Raw genomic sequence first — 16454 nt, 5'->3', positions numbered from 1 at the left:
CAGTTTACACGTGCGCGACCCGGAAGGTCCAAACGCTGTCCAGGGTGCAGCCTCGGGCCCTTCTCTGTCAGCTGACCCTGTGCCCTTCAGGAGGCCTTGGTCAGGCCAGCTCTCTGTGCCTCAGTTTGCTCGTCTGTCAAATGGAGGAGTTGTGTCCGCCCAACCTTTTACTTTTATTCCTTTAAGTTTTGGGGTCTGAGAGTTTTTTTGTTTACTTGTGTTTTCGAGACAGGGTCTCTCGTTCTGTCTCCAGGGCTGGTGCAGTGGCGCGGGTCACGGCTCACTGTAGCCCTGACACCCGGGCTCTAGAGATCCTCCCACCTCAGCCTCCCTGAGCTTTCTTTTGTTATCTTTTCCATCCCATGTTTTGAAGATTTTTGTCTTAAAACGTTTTTCAAAGCAATCCTTGATTTTCTTGTTTTAAAGTTAATCCAAAGCAGAGTTCCTCCATCCCCATTACAACTTTCACATGCTAGGACTCTGAAATCACTAGTTAAGGTACCGTTTGAGGTCTCTGCCAGTTCTAAGATTTTATGACTGAGAACCCCAAGACCTGGGCTCTTGCTGTGCTTTTAGTAATTCTTTGTGACTTTGAGCAACACTTTAAAAATTTGGGTCCTTATCTGTAATAGAACTATGGGAAATAGTACTTGACATGCTGTACGTTTACATTTATGATCTCAGGTGGTGATACCAGCTCCCCTTTTAGCACTCATGTTAGTGCATGCAGTAAGTGCCAAAGGAGTTTGTTTCGTTTTGTTGTTTTTGATGGGGACTTTATTTTGTGAGCTAAAGTGGACAAGAAACTAGAGGGGGGAAAACTTGAGCTTGAGCCATGGGTGGGATTTAGGGAGGACTTCTTGAGGTTGGAAGATGTATTGAGAAAGGAGAGAGCAGGCCCCAGAGCTGGATAGAGTACAGTTCAGGGAAACTGTGTGCTTATGCTGCAGGGGATGTGGAACTCTTCAAGGGCAGAAACTGTTTCGTTCCTGTCTATGCCAAGTACCTAGCACATCAGTAGGGCGGTATTAAATGAAATCTAATAATGATGAAGTAGGCAGAAGTGGGAAGAAAGTATGAGCAAATAAATCAGGATGTTGTTGAATATCAGAGTTAAAAGGTGCTGTGAGCTTCAATTAGAGGTTGGTAGTAGAGGCTGGTGGGCCAGTGTGTTTTAGAAGAAATTTATAACAAGAAGCCGTATAGCACTATGAGCCCTTCTGACATTTTCTTCATATGTTCATCGGAAACTTCTTGGTGAGTTTGCAAAGGTGCATATGACATACATTACCCTTTACCTTCCTATCTATGCTTCATTTTTTACCCTTACAGGCCAACTAAATGACCCTAAAGTGGAATCCATTTGGAAAATGTTAATGGATTTGCCAATATACATGAAAACTGAATTTTAAAAAACTTTGAAGTTAAAAGACAAAAATTGGCAACATTGTAAAAGTCTAAAAACATCTCTAAGAGACAAAACATTAATCTGAATGTCCAGTGGTTAAAAGCAAGGATCTGGAACCAGACTGCTGAGTGTGAATCCTAGTTCTGCCTCTTCCTAGCTGTACAACTATACACTGGGCAAATTGTTTATCTTTTCTGTGCCTCAGTTTCTTCATCTATAAAAGAAGGATAACAGTACTTACAGGCTGTTGAAAAGATGAATATAAACATCTTAAGAGCTAAGAACAGTGCTTGGTACACATAAGTACTACATAAGCATTTGCTAATATGTTATCCTTAATAAAGTGGATTTTTTTTTTCAAATCAGTAAGATAAAGTGAACACTCCTATTAAAATATGGTCTGTTTAAAAGGATGTGAACTGACAATTAACAAAAGAAAATGGCAAATACATGTGAAAAGATGCTCATCCTCACTAGTAGTCAAATAAAGACAAATCTTTAAAAAACAATGAAAGCGTTCTCATCTCTTAGTTGATCAGTGGCATTGTAGAAGGAAACACTGGAGGCATTAGTATAAATTTCTACAATTCTACGGGCCAATTTGGCAGCAAGAATCGGAATCTTTAAAAGTGTTCTTTAATCCAGCATTTAGCCCTGCTAGGAATTTATGCTTAGAAAATAACAGGACATACATACAAAGATCCTCCACAGGCATCATCTTGTTTATAGTAGCCTCAAATCACAACCATCTACCAGTACACCATAGGGAGTGCATAAATTATGGTCCAAACATGCCATGAGAAGGTATGATCATGGCCAGGCATAGTGGCTCACGCCTGTAATCCCAGCACTTTGGGAGGCCGAGGAGGGGGGATCACTTGAGGTCAGGAGTTTGAGACCAGCCTAGCCAACATGGTGAAATCCCATCTCTACTAAGAATACAAAAATTAGCCGGGCGTGGTGGCATGTGCCTATAATTCAGCTACTCAGGAGGCTGAGGTGAGAGGATCACTTGAACCCAGGAGGCAGAAGCTGCAGTGAGCCGAGATCATGCCATGGCAGGCCAGCCTGGGTGACAGAGTGAGACTCCATCTCAATTAAAAAGAATTTCAGCTTAAAATGTTCTTAGTTCTTCAACAGAACCAAGATACTGATGGTTGACAAATATCTATAAGTCAAATCAAAGCATTTGTAAACAACAGGGGAAACAAAATTCATTGAGCGGGAACTTTGTCTTGCTCTCTCTTGTGCATCCAGTCACCACCACAGGGCCTAGCACCCGACAGGCATCCAAGAGATACAGACAAATAAGGCTGAGGCAGGAGAATTACTTGAACCTGTGAGGCAGAGGTTGCAGTGAGCTGAGATTGTGCCACTGCATTCCAGCCTGGGCGACAGAACGAGACTCTGTCTCAAGGGAAAAAAAATTTAAAAAATAAAGAAGTTCTGATTGTAATGTAGATCTATATTTATTGATATGGGAAGATTATCAGGATATGCTATTTTTTTTTCTTTTTTTTTTTTTTTTTTTGAGATGGAGTCTCACTCCATCTCCCAGACTGGAGTGCAGTGGTGTGGTCTCTGCTCACTGCAAACTCCGCCTCCTGGGTTCAGGCCATTCTCCCGCCTTAGCCTCCTGAGCAGCTGGGACTACAGGTACCCGCCACCACACCCGGCTAATTTTTTTTTTTTTTTGTATTTTTAGTAGAGATGGGGTTTCACCGTGTTAGCCAGGATGGTCTCGATTTCCTGACCTCGTAATCCGTCTGTCTCGGCCTCCCAGAGTGCTGGGATTACAGGCATGAGCCACCGTGCCCGGCCTTCTTGTTTTTTTTTGAGACAGAGTCTCGCTCTGTCGCCCAGGCTGGAGTGTAGTGGCGCGCTCTTGGCTCACTGCAACATTTGCCTCCTGGGTTCAAGCAATTCCCTGCCTCAGCCTCCTGAGTAGCTGGGATTACAGGCTCCTGCCACCATGCCCAGCTAATTTTTGTATTTTTAGTAGAGACAGGGTTTCACCATCTTGGCTATGCTGGTCTTGAACTCCTGACCTCATGATCTACCCACCTCAGCCTCCCAAAGTGCTGGGATTACAGGCATGAGCCACTGTGCCCAGCCAGGATATATTATTAAGTGAGAACTAAGGTTACAAAAAATTCGTTTGCCTTAAACAGCAGTTAACTCTGGAATTACTTGTGGCCTATATAATATATGGATTCCTGGCAGTATGTATTGCTTTCATAATTAGGAAAAAATATAAAAATAAAAGCCATGCCAGTAACTGATAGTTGTTCCCCAATATCCAATGTCTCCTTTTTCTATAGTAAACAGAAACCCAGTTTTTTGGTGAGAGTAGATTTAAATGACCCCCTGAGCGTGCCTGTGTGACTAAGTTCTGGCTGGTGAGCTGTGAGCAGGATGGAAGGGGGTTCTGGATTTCCTCTCTCTCCCGCTTTCTGATTTCTAGCTACCTGGGTGTAATTGGGGTGTGGTGGAGAGCCGCTGTCCCCACCAGTTGCACGCAGCAGTGAAGAGCTAACCTGAGTCCCCTGGTAGCATCACAGGGCACTTTCTACACAAGCTTAGACTTTAAGTGAGGAAGACATGACTTCTATCTCATATAAGCCCCTGAAATTTGGGTATACTTTTGCTGGAAGCTGGCCCAATGTGGCAGACATGCATGTGGGCATTTTGTGGAGAGAACATGCAGCCTTTGGAATAGAACAAACATGAGTGAATGTCCAGCAACTCTGTTTCCTAGGAACACCTTTGGATAGAGACTTCATATTTCAGCTAGATCATACCTAGGAAAGTGATTTGGGACTGCTGAGTGATAAACAGAGCCTGGTTGTCATTAATGATCATTATTTGGCAACGGATAGGAAGAGCATGCATTTTGCAGTTTGGGATCAAACAGAACAACCTGCTTGCAGTGCAAAGCAGCCCATGGTGTTCCTTGGGTTCCAGTCTGAGCATGCTCCTGTGTCCAGCCTGGGCCTACCTCTCCATTCGCCACTCCTGCCACTGCTCAGGTCACCTGGCATGCTTGTCCCATCTTCGTCTGGCTGCTCCTTGTCACCCAGATGGCACTTGAACCTCCCCTATTTAGAGAGGACTTTGCTGGCCACCCAGTGTAAATCTCCACCTTAAATCAGATTTCACCACTCCGTTTTTGTAACATAACATTTTGGCACTCTCTGGCTCCATCTTGCTTGTTTTATTGATGTTCTACCCCCATTAGGGCAAGGAACTTGTCTGGCATGTTTTCACTACTGTATCTTACATTCTAGAACAGGGCCTGGCAAACACAGTAGGTACTCAATAAATCTCTCTTGAAGTGTACAATTAGTGAAGAGATGGCCAGGCGCGGTGGCTCATGCTTGCAATCCTAGCACTTTGGGAGGCCGAGGCAGGCAGATTGCCTGAGCTCAGGAGTTTGAGACCAGCCTGGGCAACATGGTGCAACGTGGTAAAACCTCGTCTTTACTAAAAAAAAAAAAATTAGCCAGCCATGGTGGCACATGCCTGTAGTCCCAGCTACTCGGGAGGCTGAGGCACAAGAATCACTTGAGCACAGGAGGCAGAGAGTTCCAGTGAACCTGGTGAGCTGAGATCACACCACTGCACTCTAGCCTGGGCGACAGAGGGAGACCCCACCTCAAAAACAAAACAAAATGAAAAACCTCAAAAAAAAAAAAAGTGGAGGCGGAGCTTGAAGGATACAAATAAAAGGAGTGGCCACAAGGGGAGTCTCGCTCATGAGAGTCAGGACTCACAGAAAGTATGAATAAGTTGAGAGAGAAGCAACTGGCTGGGCCCAGGAAGATAACTGGGCAGAGATGCTGAGTAGTGAGTAGACCAGCAAAGTCCTGCAGCTGAGGTTCCTAGAGTAGCCAAACCCCAAACCACAGCCAGAGACCCCTTGTCCCTAAGGCCTGTGTCCCAGAGGCCTTGCCATCTCATGATTACAACTCTACCTGTCTATCTGTCTCCATCCAGCCTTAGGACAGAACCCTCCCTCTACCTTTCTTAAAATGGACAAACAAGTCTGTTTTCCTTGTAACTGAAACAACTAAGGGAAAGCAAACACATCCTCCTGGAAATTGTGACCTTCACCCTCCCTAAGCCCTTCCCCTGGGAGAGATGTAGTGCTCTGCCTTCATGTAGCTGCTCCCTTCCGGCCCGACACTCATCACATGGTGTTGCAAAGATGAGTTTGCCTCTTGGTCTCCCGACTGTTCACAGGTTAGACTTCCTGCTCTTATTCCTGAGTGTGACAGTTTTATGTGTCCTCTTGACTGAGCCTCAGGGTGCCCAGATATGTGGCCAAGCATTATTTCCAGGTGTGTCTTTGAGGGTGTCTGGAAGACAGCAGCATTTGAATTGGCAGACTGAGGAAGGCAAGTGGCCCTCCCCAGTGTGGGTGGGCGGCATTCAATCCATTGAAAGCCCAAATGGAACAAAAAGGTGGAGGAGGGTTGAATTTGCTCTGCCTGTTTGAGCTGGAATATTGATCTTCTCCTGCTCTCAGTGCTCCTGGCTCTCAGGCCTTCAGACTCAGACTGGAATCTACACCATCACCTCTCAAGCCCTCAGGTGTTTGAACTGTACCACCAGCTAGCTCTCCTGGGTCACCAGCTTGTGGATGGCAGATTGTGGGATTTCTCAACTTCCATAAATCACACAAGCCAATTCCTCATAATAAATCTCTTTATATCTGGATATAGCTCCTCTTGGCTGTTTCTCTGGTGAACCCTGCCTAATACACTGGGTCTTCTGCAACAGTCAGCCCAGGTCTGTCTTAGCGCAGAGCATCATGGATTTTTTGACCACGAGGGTGATGTCTGGATAGTGCCTTCCAAAACCTCACCTAGGAGCCTCCCATTTTCTCTGTGCTCAGAAAAGCTGCCTCTTGAAGAATTTACAGCAGAAAGAGAGAAAACCCACAGCTGGGGGCCCAGGCACAGTGAGTCTCCCCAGGGAGCATTCCCGGGTGGAGTGGACATTCATTATATTTTCTACTTACAACCAGGGGTTTGCAAACTGGTGATGGCCTGGGGGTCACATCTGGTTCACAGAAGTTCTTTCTTACACCCACGCAATGTTTTAAAGCTATTTTTAACTAGCTGACAGCATGCAAAAGAATCAAGACATTTAACAGGAAAAAAAAATCTAGATTTCTTGCTTTTCTAAAAAAAATTGGCATCTCTGGCTACACTCAGCCTACATTCCAACATGACAATATTTTCTTTATGTGCAGCATGGGCTCTGCTGTTTGTCACAGTCCCCATTGAGCCTGCTTCATTCTTACTACGAGCCTGGCCTCTGAAGTCATCTAAATTTGTGTCCTCTGGCCTGGAAGCGCGGCCTCTTCTTTTGAAATACAGCTCCTGCCCCACTTTAGTTAGTGGGGTTTTGGTCTCAGCTGTTAATCACAGTACCTTAAAAACGGAGGTGAGTGGGTAACACACACTGGTAAGTCTTATAAGGGGACAGTACCTCAGTAAGGCCAGTGTCCCCTCCTGGAAATGTAGTAAACATGAACTAGGAGAAGGAAGTCCTCTTAGCCTCAGATCTCAAGCTGTAATGACATGTGAGAAGAAGTCAGCCCACAGCAGAAAAAGCAAAGCAAGAGTAAAGAAACAGAGACAAGGCCGGGCATGGTGGCTCACGCCTGTAATTCCAGCATTTTAGAGGCCGAGGCGGGCAGATCACAAGGTCAGGAGTTCGAGACCAGCCTGGCCAATATGGCGAAACTCCATCTCTACTAAAAATACAAAAATTAGCTGATTGTGGTGACACACGCCTGTAGTCCCAGCTACTCGGCAGGCTGAGGCAGGAGAATGAATCACTTGAACCCGGGAGGCGGAGGTTGCAGTGAGTTGAGATCACGCCACTGCACTGCAGCCTGGGTGACAGAGCAAGACTCTGTCTCAGAAAGGAAAAGAGACAAAAAGCAGAGAAAGAGGTCATGATAGCAGCTGAGTCCCCACATCCAGGCATCCTCAAGGCCACTCCCCCGCTTCCCCACTGAGCATCAGAAGCTGTACATTTCCCTCTTTTCTCCCCGGAGCTGGAAGGAATTTCTGTCACTTGCAACCAGAGATGCTACTAATGAAGTGGTTAGGAGGAGGACTGGCTTGAGAGTGACATCTGCAATCCGCATTTCTACCATGCTATTTGCGATTTTGGACAAACTGCTGATCTTCTTTCACCTCAGTTCATCTGTCTGTTCGGTGGGCACGGGGCACGAGGCAAATGCTTGCCTCCGCAGGTGGAATGGAGTTCTCATAATGTAACGTACATAAAGCATTCAACTCGGTGCTTGTGCATAAATAGGTATGCAGAAAGTATTTCATCAACACTGAATGTTAAGATAAATGTTTAATAAAAACTAGTGGACTGGAAAGAGGAGTGAGTGAACTCCTGGAGAATTGTAATAGTGGTTTCTTTTTAAAGATAGGATGTCACTCTATCACTCAGGCTGGAGTGCAGTGGCACGATCATAGCTCACTGCAGCTTCGAACTCCTAGGCTAAAGCGATCCTCTCACCTCAACATCCCAAGTAGCTGGAACTACAGGTGGGGGACACCACGTTTGACCATTTAAAAAAAGAATTTTTTTTTTTTTTGGTAGAGACAAGGTCTCCCTATGTTGACCAGACTGATCTCAAACTCCTGGCCTCAAGTGATCCTCCTGCGTTGGCCTCCCAAAGTGCTGAGATTATACAGGTGTGAGCCACCGCCCCAGGCCAGCAGTGTTCTTTAAGGTGATATTTCCAAATCAGTACTGCTTTCAGAAACTTGGGAATATCCCACAAGAAACTAGGCGTCACCCAGATGGACTTGGATTTGTTTTACGGCTCACTGTTTAAGTAAATGTGTGATCCTAAATCAGTTATTTACATTTTTTGACCCTGAGTGTCTACCTATAAGGTGGAGATAATAATTCTCAGCTCTTTTAGTTATTTTGAGAATTAAATTAACGCGTTAATACGAAGGGTGCATAGTAGTCTATGGTAAGCATTGAATAAACTGCAGTTAGGACTGTTGTGATGGAAAAAGAACAAAATCCATGGACAAGGGCTAACCAAAGGCTTCATTTGTGTGGAGTCATTGCCATTGTAATGTCTAGTATTTGAAGCTCAATTGAGCTGGAATTGCATAGTAAGTCATCAGAGCACAATGCTGTTCTGTTCAGTTGTGCCAAGAACTTACCTCCTGCACCACCTCCAGCCCAGCTAAGCCCAGCATCTCCCACTAGTTAAAGTCCTCCTATGTTAGCTTTCAGCAACAAGCTTTTAAAGCAGGTTTCCATTAAAAATGAAAAAAACAAAAACAAAACAAAACAAAAAAAACTCTGGATGATTAATTAGCAGCAGAATAACCCAAATCAAGAGAGAGATCACAATGTGGAAAGTTTCTTTTTTTTCTTTTTAAGAAGTGAAGTCTAGCAACTTTCAAATTACAGACAAAATGATGAAAGTTTTTGACATTTTGAGGCCAAAATACGACTTTACACTGTTGATTCCCTAGACCTAAACCCACTTCCTTGTGTGGAGAACACACCAGTGGAGGAAGTGGAGGAGGAATAACATGGGTCCCCACGAAGCTTTGCCTCTTTGTTCGGTTTTGGCAGCAAGCCCAACTCTGACTTGCATAAAATCTCCTGGAGCGTTTGTTCCAACAGTTCGCTCTGCACGGCCCCGCCCATCCTGCAGGCCTGGGGCAGCCTGGCCGCGGTGGCCAACGCCTGGGCTAACTCAGGCAGGACCAAGCCAGCAGTATCTATTCCTTTAATGAGCTCTTGAAAATAGTGCCCGATAGACACGTTGTCCTTTTCAGGGACCTGGGGGACCATGCCGTCATGCATGAGCCTCTTCATCTCTATCCTGAGCTTTTTGTCCTTTCTTGCAGAAACTGTACCGCATTCGGGTGCTGCTGCAGGAGCCTCAGCATCTGATGGCAGAGCTGGTGGGGGGCTGTGAGGTCCCGGGCCACCCATTGCATCCTCTCCAACTCGGAGCCATGCTCCAGCTCCAGCTCCTGCTTCAAGGTAACCATGCAGCTGCAGCTGTGGATGCCGCTGATCAGGCAGTTTCCGATGGTTTCGATCATGGTCCTTCTGCTGGTGGCACTGGTGGGCAGGTCTGATGAGCCTCTGTGTGTCCTGCCAAGGGAGCACTAACACACACTTAGGCAAGCCCTGCAGGGAGGCCCTCCAGCCCACAGGCTCTGCTCTGCCCGGGCTTCCACCCTGAGTCAGGGAGGCCCCAGACCTGGCAGACACTGCTGGTTGCCAGACCACTACCCGTTTTTCACCTCTTTCCTACCCAAAGAACTCTGATTTTTTGGAGAAACCAATGTGGGCAGCTAAAAATACGACATTCATTTCCTGCTTCTCTTGACATTGGGAGTAACCAGGTGTGCAATGGAAGCAGAAGTAGAATCCAGTCAGGTGGGCTTCTGGGAAGCTGCTTAAAAGTGGGTAGGTGCCCCCGGGACCAGTCTTGATCCTTCCCTTTCTCCTTGCCGGGATCACGGACAGGATGCCTATATGCAACAGTCATCCTGTGACTACTTGCTGACAAGAGCACATACCAAATAGCTGAGAGAAAAGGGCTGGAGCATCATGGCTCCCAAGCCAGCCAGCCTTGACTTCCTACCTTGAGACATTTCATTAAAGTAAAAAAATAGAACCCCTAATTATTTAAAGCCACTGCTCATGGACTTCTGCTACAGCCAAATGCAGACCATTGTTGAAAGAATAGCCACATGGAAGAAATCACCTGAATAATTTAGAGGGGAATAAATGAAATCTAAGATACAACCATTCTAACATTTCTAGAAAAAGTCAAGATCTCATACTCTAGAACTGGTGGTCTTCAGTTCACCCCTGAAGCCCAGCACCAAGCTGGGCACAGCGGCTCACACCTGTAATCCCAATACTTTGAGACCCAAGGCAGGTGGATTGCTTGAGCTCAGGGGTTTGAGGCCAGCCTGGGCAACATGGCACAACCCCATCTCTGCAAAATATGCAAAAATTAGCTGAGCATGGTGGTACATGCCTGTAGTCCCAGCTATTCTGGAGGCTGAGATGGGAGGATCCCTTGAGCCCAGGAGGTCAAGGCTGCAGTGAGCCGTGATTGTGCCACTGCACTTCAGCCTGGGTGACACAGCAGGACCCTCTCTCAAAAATAAGTAAAATAAATAAAACCCAGTACCAGTATCACCCGGTGATCAGGTCTTTCCAGATGGGGCAGCAAAAAGTAGAGGAAAGCACACCAGTGGAGCCACACAGACCCAGGAGAACCTTGGTTCTTGCTAGCTGGGTAGACTTGGATCTCAGTTTTCTGCCTTCTAAGAAAGGGATCCTGGCCAGGCACAGTGGCTTATGCCTGTAATCCCAGCACTTTGGGAGGCTGAGGCGGGCGGATCACCTGAGGTCAGGAGTTTGAGACCAGCCTGGCCAACATGGTGAAACCCTGTCTCTACTGAAAATACAAAAATTAGCTGGGTGTGGTGGCAGGCACCTATAATCCCAGCTACTGGGGAGGCTGAGGCAGGAGAATTGTTTGAACCTGAAAGGCGGAGGTTGCAGTGAGCCAAGATGGTGTCATTGCATTCCAGCCTGGGTGACAGGGTGAGACTCCGTGTCAAAAAAAAGAGAAAAAAACAAAAAACAAACAAACAAACAAAAACTCAGGAGTTGGGGGAGTGGGCTCAAGCATGCGCACTAAGGGGTAAAATGGTGGAGTGTAACTGTTATATGACTGTCTAGGAACACTCGACCAGGACAGGAAGAATGCCTCAAGTGAGCATGCTCACAACTCCAGTAAACGCACTGTGCATGCAGCTCCTCTTAAGTGCTGGCGGGCCACTGCACATGGGGACAGCCCACCCCACTGGAAGAATCAGGGGAGAAGGGACGCAACTGCCCGGAAGCATGCCAATGTAGAAAACCCCCGGTCAAAGGTCAAACAATGCACTCTGAAGTTTCCCGCTGGCCCTCTTCCAAATGTACTTTCTTTCTTTTTTTTTTTTTTTGAGAAGAGACAAATGGTTTATTTGGTAACAAGGATTAAAAAGAAATGTTTAATTCTTTGTCTCTTTTCTGATGACTGAACTGAACCGCGGTAGTCAAATGGAAAGCGACACACAAGAATTCCCTTGCAGACCTTGATCTTTTGCAGAAATGCAAAGACGCCTGAGTTATACAACTTGCAATTATTATTTTCTAGACAGAAGTGCCAACTGTTGTGCTTTCCAGCATATCAGTGGTTGCTACATTCTCCTTCTTGTCTTCGGGTTTCATGGCAGGAAACAGAAGTACTTCCTTGATGTTGTTGGAGTCCATGAGAAACATGGCGACTTGGTCAATGCCCATGTCCCAGCCAGCTGTGGGGGGCAGCCCGTATTCCAGGGCAGTACAGAAGTTTTCATCTATGAACATGTTGATTCTCTGGAAGGATGGGGTGAAGTCAATATCATAGACTTGGCCCTCTGGGCCACCTGGGGGTAGGTGACCTTGTAACTGCCTGTAATATGCTTCACCATCCCTGAAACCATCTTCTCCATGACTTCCATGAGATCGTGATAGTCTGCATGGGCCATGTAGAACTCACAGGTGGTGAACTCAGGATTGTGTGTCAAATCAATCAATCCCCTCATTCCGGAACTGGCGTCCAATTTCATAAACCTGGTCGATGCCACCAACCACAAGCATGGTAGAGTTCTGGAGCAATTCTCATATATAAATTCATGTCCAGTTTGTTGTGATAAGTGATGAAAGGCTGGGCCACAACTCCCTCTGGGATGATGTTCATCATGGGAGTTTCAATCTCTAGGAATCCCAGCTCATTCAAGAAACTTCTTTTTTTTTTTTGAGACGGAGTCTGGCTCTGTTGCCCAGGCTGGAGTGCAGTGGCCGGATCTCAGCTCACTGCAAGCCCCGCCTCCCGGGTTCACACCATACTCCTGCCTCAGCCTCCTGAGTAGCTGGGAGTACAGACGCCCGCCACCTCACCCGGCTAATTTTTTTTGTATTTTAGTAGAGACGGGGTTTCACCATGTTAGCCAGGATGGTCTCGATCTCCTGACCTCGTGATCCGCCCGTCTCGGCCTCCCAAAGTGCTGGGATTACAGGCTTGAGCCACTGTGCCCGGCCAAGAAACTTCTTATATATGTGATGCTCTTAGAGTAGATGATAAATTTCTGCCTCACAAAATATTCAGGATCAAGTCCACATATCTCTGGTGATACCTTGTTTCCTTATCTTTGAGGCCAAAGTGAAGATGTGGTAACATCTGCAAACAGGGAGACAGCAGTGTGATCTCATGCGGAATGATGCTCAGCTCACCTTTCTTGGTTTTCGCAGGACTCCCTGAACTCCAGTTATGTCTCCCTGACACAGTTTGTTATTATGAATAAATTCTTCTTCTGATTTATAATTTCTGGAATTGGCCATGACGTGCAGTTTCACCCCCTCTCATAGAAGATGAGCTTTCCTCCAGAAGTTCTTTTGGTATGGATCCTACCTGCCACCTTTAAGGTGATGTCAGTCAGGTGATCCCCAGGCTGTAGGTGACTATATTCTGGGATGAAGTCAGTGAGATGTCTACATGGAACTTGTGTGGGGATGGATCTTCCCCATTGACCTTCAGTTGATGAATTGCTTGACGGTGAATTTTGTTGTATTGATTTGGGTCCAGGCTCTCTTCCTCAGGACCCACACCATTGTCAGTGGTGTGCTTGGTGGCAGCAGTGGTGGCTTGGCTTAGCTGTTTCTCACTGAGCTCTTTCCGCTTGGCTTCCTTCTCTGCTACTTTCTTATTGGCTTTCAGGCGTCTCTTCAGCTCACTTCTTTGATCAGAAAATGGCTTATCCTTGTGAGGCGCTGTGAAAGGAGCAAGTTGACCCAGTCGCAGTTCCCTGCGACCCAACTCTACCCAGGAGGTTTTGCGCAGGGACCCCCTAACAAGCCTTACAGCAGCTTGTGTCAACATGGCAGAACACCCTGGAACTAATGGTTACCACCACCACTGCACTCCAGCTGGGGCAACAGAGACTTTGTTGCTCAGTTTTGGCTCGCTACCATCCACTTTCACCTCGGCTCCCTGCACTGCTGCCATCTTCCCAGAGGGCCCGACCCAGAAGTGATGAGGATAGTACGTTAATTTCCAGGTCCAAATATACTTTATTTCTTTCAGTCCTGCTCTAAAGCTTTTTAATAAACTGTCACTCCTGCTCTAAAACTTGCCTCAGTCTCTCCCTCTACCTTATTCCCCTCCGTCAAATTCTGTTTGCTGAGGAGGCAAGAATTCAGGTTGCTGCAGACCCACTCAGATTTGCTGCCGGTAACAGATGCAATTCATAAGGAGGGGTGCTGCGGTGATAGCCCCAGTCATTCCGATCCCTGGGGAGCCATGGTACCTGGAGTCCAGCAGGTTAGGAGGAGGAATTTTGGGGTGGGTAGCAAGGAATTGAGAATTCTCTTTTGTGCATGTTATGGTTGAGATGCTTGAGGGCATCCCGTCAAGATTTCTCTCTCTCTCTCTCTCTTCTTTCTTTTCTTCTTTTCCTTTCCTTTCCTCTCCTCTCCTCTCCTTTCCTTCTCTTTCCTTTCTTTTCCTTTCCTTTCTTTTCTCTGTCTCACTTTGTCACCCAGGCTAGAGTGCAGGTGCCATCACAGCTTACTGCAGCCTCGACCTTTCTAGATCAAATGATCCTCCCACCTCAGCATCCCGAGTAGCTGGGACTACAGGCTCACACCACTAAGACTGGATAATTTTTGTGTTTTTTGTAGTGATGGGGTTTTGCCATGTTGCCCAGGCTGGTCTGGAACTCTTAGGCCCAAGCGATCTGCCTGCATCTACCTGCCAAAGGGCTGAGATTACAGGCATGAGCTACCATGCCCGGCCCCTATGGGGACTTCAAGGAGGCAGTTTTGTGGGACTGGGATCAAGACAGGGATCTGAGTTGGAGATCTAGCTGTGGGAGTCATCAGCACAGAGGATTTTTAAAGGAAGGGACTTGAGATTATTTTTGGAGAGAATGTAGACACAGGCCTGAGGGCTGAGCAGTGGGGCACACCAAGATTTGTAGATGTGATAGAGGAAGATGAACATTAAGAAGTGGCCAAGTGAGCTGTAGAAGTTGGGAAAGACAGGAAGGGTAGATCTCCCGGAGGTTGTGGCCATTTTATTTCCCTCGAGTCCAGAAAATAGTTACTAAACACAGACTACTCTATGCAGAGTAACTGGAAGTGAGTGTTTCCTGAGATGTTGGCACATGGGGTCAAGAAAGGAAAGAAGTTAATAAAGAGAAGACTCTTGATTTATTTGTATCCTTCACCCAGTTGGGTCCTTTAAGATTTAAAACATTTCTTTTGAATTTTTAACACTAGTTTGGTTGTACTTCAGCTTCCAAGAAAACTTACAGTTCTGTTCTATATAGGAATATTAAAATGCTACAAGTTGTGGATTATTTTATACTTGTAAAAGGGTCTATTTTCTGATAAGTGAAATGATCTATTTTCTGATAAATATTTTAGGGCTTTCTATTGAGAACAGAGCCACAAATATGAAAAAGATTTAACATAGATTCCACCTTATTTGTTAGCTTGAATGAGTCATTCAAATTTCGGTTTTTATGATAAGGAATAAATGGTACAGTACACTTGTTTTCGAATAGGACAACTCCCATGGAGAAGTTCACACAAGAATAAGCTTGTTTATCTCCCCCAGCCCTGCTTCTCATTTAAAATACACTTGGATTCCCAGCACATAGAGTTATGGTTTTCCTCAGTACCCCCCAGTGAGCCATTAAGCTGGATCGTTAGGGTCCAGAACAGAGCCCTCCAATTCAGAGTGTACCATTAAGCTGCATCGTTAGAGTCCAGAACAGAGCCCTCCAATTCAGAGTGTACCATTAAGCTGGATCGTTAGGGTCCAGAACAGAGCCCTCCAATTCAGAGTGTACCATTAAGCTGGATCGTTAGGGTCCAGAACAGAGCCCTCCAATTCAGAGTGTACCATTGCAGGGGCATTTCTCAAAAGTATTAATTTAGCTCTTCACCGCCACTGAATTTCAGCTTAAAATGGGGCCAGGTGGGGTGGCTCACGCCTGTAATGCCAGCACTTTGGGAGGCTGAGGTGGGCAGATCACTTGAGGTCAGGAGTTCAAGACCAGCCTGACCAACACAGTGAAACCCCGTCTCTACTAAAAATACAAAAATTAGCTGGATGTGGTGATGTGCGACTGTAATCCCAGCTCCTTGGCAGGTCGAGGCGAGAGGACTGCTTGAACCCAGGAGGCGGAGGTTGCAGTGAGCCGACATCGTGCCACAGCACTCCAGCCTGGGTGACAGAGCGAGACTCCATCTCAACTAAAAAAAAAAAAGAAAGAAAAAAGAATTTCAGTTTAAAGTGTTCTTACTCCTTCAGTAGAACCAAGATACTAATGGTTGACAAATTTATCTAAAGGTCAAATCAAAGCATTTGTAAACAACTGGGGAAATAAAATTCACTGAGCTGGAACTTTGTCTTGCTTTCTCTTGTACACCCAGTCACCATCACAGGGCCTAGCACCTGACAGACATCCAAGAGATGCAGACAAATAAATAAATGAATGAGGAAAGTATGCATTTTGTTTTCTGATAATGCCATATGCATACTAGAGTTCAGTAAGCTCAGTTTTTCAATATCCTTTAAATCTTTAAAATAGCTTTATTGTCGGGTACGGTGGCTCATGCCTGTAATCTCAGCACTTTGGGAGGCAGAGGCAGGTGGATCACGAGGTCAAGAGTTCGAGACCAACCTGGCCAACATGGGGAAATCCCATCTCTACTAAGAATACAAAAGTTAGCCTGGCATGGTGGCCCACGCCTGCAATCCCAGCCAGTCAGAGGCCGAGGCAGGAGAATCGCTTGAACCCAGGAGGCAGAGGTTGCAGTGAGCCGAGATTGCGCCACTGTACTCCAGCCTGGGCGACAGAGCAAGTCTCCATCTCGGGGAAAAACAAACAAACAAACAAACAAATAAATAAATAAA

At 46.2% G+C, this 16454-nt stretch overlaps 1 pseudogene across 1 annotated transcript; it reads right to left on the bottom strand.

The window, feature by feature from the left end:
- Nucleotides 1-11467: 11467 nt before the first annotated feature.
- LOC126937356 (lysine--tRNA ligase-like) lies at nt 11468-15772 on the bottom strand (annotated as a pseudogene). The gene is made up of 2 exons (XR_007719704.1): nt 12570-15772; nt 11468-12265 (listed from the first exon to the last, which is right to left on the bottom strand). The product of XR_007719704.1 is annotated as a lysine--tRNA ligase-like (transcript).
- Nucleotides 15773-16454: the final 682 nt, after the last annotated feature.

The sequence above is a fragment of the Macaca thibetana genome, chromosome 15, assembly GCF_024542745.1.
Source record: "Macaca thibetana thibetana isolate TM-01 chromosome 15, ASM2454274v1, whole genome shotgun sequence".
In the NCBI taxonomy this organism is placed as follows: domain Eukaryota; kingdom Metazoa; phylum Chordata; class Mammalia; order Primates; family Cercopithecidae; genus Macaca; species Macaca thibetana.
The sequence above is the reverse complement of the archived record's forward strand: the minus strand, read 5'-3'. Positions and strand labels throughout refer to the sequence as shown.